A 3,861-nucleotide genomic window follows, 5' to 3' on the forward strand; every position below is an offset into this window, starting at 1 on the left:
GGAGGTGATAAGGCAGCCTCGATCTGGGAACGTCAGTTGAAGGTACAGCTTCTCCCCAGGGGGCGCTTTGCCCAATTAGGGGCCGCTACTCTTGGTTTGACAGCTCCAAGAGGGTGATTTCAACCTGTATAATATTTCTGTCAACAAGCCTGTTTCCTTGAAAGAATGATTATCGCGCTTTTTATCTACAATCCTAAATGTTCACACCCTCTTCGGTTAGCGAATATCTGTAATGAAGTGGTCATTGCGGAATTCCCGTCATGGTTGACTGACGCCGCAATCCAAGTAAAACGGACGTGCCACTCAAAACGTGCTTTGCGTAGAGTAGGAGGGTGGGTGAGTGAGGTAGTGCGCGTGTGAATTTGTGAGGTGATGTGAAATGGGGTTTAACGTCGCGTCAAAGATTATTGCACTTATATAGCGACGTGCATGTACGTGTGTGTGTTTGTGTGGCTGCTTGTACTAGTCCGGACTGATGCCGATTTATAGTGCTAGCCCACTGAGATACCATGCCACAGTTTAACATGAATACCCCACTCAGACACAGTATACTGACTCCGAGCCGACCAGTCCTTGTTTTAGCCCCTTAATGCCGAGCGCCAGACAGGGTAACAACAAGTACCATCTTTTAACGTCTTTTGGTATGACGCGGCCGGGGATCGAACTCCGGACCTTCCGCTCTCCGGGCGGACGTTCTACCACTAGACCACGGAGGCGGTCGCGTGTGAACTGGGTTTATATAACTAATAGTGATTTTATCAAACTTGGTACAGTACAGCCGCAACGAGCTCCAAAGGGTATTACTACAGATATTTAAAGAACCTTTTGCAAATGTTTGTATCAATTTGCTACTTGAATCAGTATGATACCCACTACAAAAATTTAAATCATCAAACCATCACCTTCCCATTGAGACCGGAGGATGGAATAGTACTCCTAGAGAAGATAGCTTATGTAAATTATGTCACTCACCAGGCATTGCAGATGCATTTCTCTATTTTGTTCTAAAACGCCCCTTTTGAACTCCTAAGTGTAACGACTTAAAGGAGCTTTGTAGGTTCCTAGCAGTTATTAATATAGTTGGTTGGTTGGTTTCTGGTTTAACGCCGCACTCAGCAATATTCAAGCAATATGACGGCGGTCTGTAAATAATCGAGTCTGGGCCAGACATTCAAGTGATTAATATCATGAGCATCGATCCACGCAATTAGGATCGATGACATGCAACAACCATGTCAGCGAGTCTGACCACCTAATCCCGTTAGTCGCCTCTTACGACAAGCATAGTCGCCTTTTACGACAAGCATAGTCGCCTTTTACGGCAAGCATGGGTTGCTTAAGACCTATTCTAGCACGGATCTTCATGGGTCTATTTATATAGAATTAAGTAAGTAGTTATATACAGAATACAATCTGAAGTCGGATGAACTAATGGTGTATATCCATGGTTATATACAGCATGGTTATATACGGTATAAATGTCCTGTCATCTTGATTCATTGTTTCTCTGTACACATTGTATGTATCATATAGTATACCATTGCTCATGTACAGCTGATGGTGGGTAAAAGAAAAATAAAGACTGAATGCATGTTTATTCCGCCATCAGCAGTAGTCAGCGACATCACTGAAACATCGACTCAGTGTTGAGAGCACAATCAGTGAATCACGGCGCCGGGGGTAATATAAGAGACAATTAATCAGGAGAGAGAGAGAGAGAGAGAGAGAGAGAGAGAGAGAGAGAGAGAGAGAGAGAGATTCTTTATTTCCTCCAGATGCCATTCCGAAGATTTCAATGAAAATATATTCAATTACACGCAGTTAACACAATAAAAAAAGGCATAACATATTTACAATTACACACAGTTTATCAAATTCAGATACCTAAATGATGACAGATTTTCACTAGAAGATATATATCAAAAGATGCCTTAGTTTGTACAGATACGAGGAGAATTGAAGTATAATAGTTTCACAGGTGTGTTGATCCAGATTGTAAGTAAATTTTGTTTCAGCCCCAAATAAGACTGATAACATATCTGTTTCATCTTGCATTTCAAAATCAACATATTTTTGAACGTCAAGTACGTCAATGAGAGAAGAGAAAAACGCATTTCTTTCTGATATCAGCGCTTCACAATGTAAAATAACGAGGTTGTCATAGTCAAAAGCATGCCTATTACAGAGCTTGCACTCTTTCGAAAGTTTACTACGTGATGAGACTTTCACACAGAGTTGTAAAGCAGGTCGATATTCCGGGTACAGAAAAGCTAATTGCCAAAGTACATGAAGTATGTACACATGTAATTACAGGTGAGTAAACAGGTAAATCAAGATATGTACACACCTGAAATTACATGTAAGTAAACAAGTAAATCAATATATGTACACACAGGTAATTACAGGTTTGTAAGCAGTGGTAAATCAAGATAAGTATATAACGTATGTAAATAAAAATAGAATATATTTTCACTTCCGCAGCAACCCAACACCGTAATTATGTTTTTAGAACATCTTAACTACCATATGAACGTTTAATCTCATATTTCAGTCCTTAAGTGTGTTTTCCAGGCGCGACGTACAGTGTTTCATATTAACGTCTTGCATGCGATCAAAGGAGAAATGGTTTGAGAGTCATCGCATAAATCACGCATCACTCAGTGATCGAAACCGATATCGGCTTCTGTCTGTATAATTCTGTTACCATAGATTTTACCACCTCAGACTGGGTCATAAATCAGACGTATTGGCAATTAAGGTCACATGTAAAATTGATAGTTGAGTTATGAACTAACACGAGTGTTATTTCATGCAAGCGGCCGCCATCTGAACACCATCACGGGAAGAGAGATAGCTGACAGGATGACCAGTATATCAGAATCGCCCAAAATAGTCTCACGGTCCAAATTACGACCGCTGACACGGAAAATAAGAAGGTCTTGAAATAATTTTATTTCCATGTTGGTCAGTTAATGGGTTAGTATCTAGGAATCAACATCATCAGTACTGATGTGTCGCTGGCGATAAATATTTTGAACAGGTGCCCGGCTTCCTGACTTGTGATGAAAGCAGCATGGATGGTATGAAAAAACAACGTAGCCTGCAGATAAAAAAGGCTTCTAATTATTTTATGTAGGTGATGAGAAAATACTCAAAGCGTTCTGGAAATAATATATACGGAAACACGAATACATACAGCTTTTCAATACAAATCCGGCCAGCTGTTTCGTTTGGGTTGAGTGGAAAAAGACAATTTACGTTAACGCGGATGGAAAATAGTCCTTATAAAAATGAATTCACTGCTTAATCAACGTACTGACGTAGGTGTTGGATCGGAACCTTTGGAAAGGTTTAGATAAATAGGTCATGTGTTCTGACAATATTTCTGAAGCCTATTTCAGTGATATGATCATAAGGATTGTTTATGTAGTCATTTTTATGTACCTTTTTTATAACACCGTTTGTTAATTGATCTTGTAGACGGTATACTGTATGATACGAATGATGTTATCTTCTAACCACCTCTGATGTTATGTTGGGAAATATCTAAATATATGTTGTTGCTTTTTCACCTCCGTTTCCATCTTTTATTTATTCATGAAAATGCCAACACGCACATTGAATACCATGCATATCCTACATGCATAGCCACATGCATATTGTCATAATAAAACAACTCTTTTAAATGTTAATGGACTATCATGCATTTAATATTCGACAAAAAGGTCACATTCAACATGTTTTAAATCAATATATAATAATATTTAAAAATATTCATTCACGGTGACGTACAGTAACACTAAAGAAAAACCTCGTTAAACCGAACAGATTTAAATCGCCCGTATTTACAATTTCCGGATT

This window comes from Haliotis rufescens, unplaced genomic scaffold (assembly GCF_023055435.1).
Source record: "Haliotis rufescens isolate VD_foot unplaced genomic scaffold, xgHalRufe1.0.p SCAF_17, whole genome shotgun sequence".
Taxonomy (NCBI): Eukaryota; Metazoa; Mollusca; class Gastropoda; order Lepetellida; family Haliotidae; genus Haliotis; species Haliotis rufescens.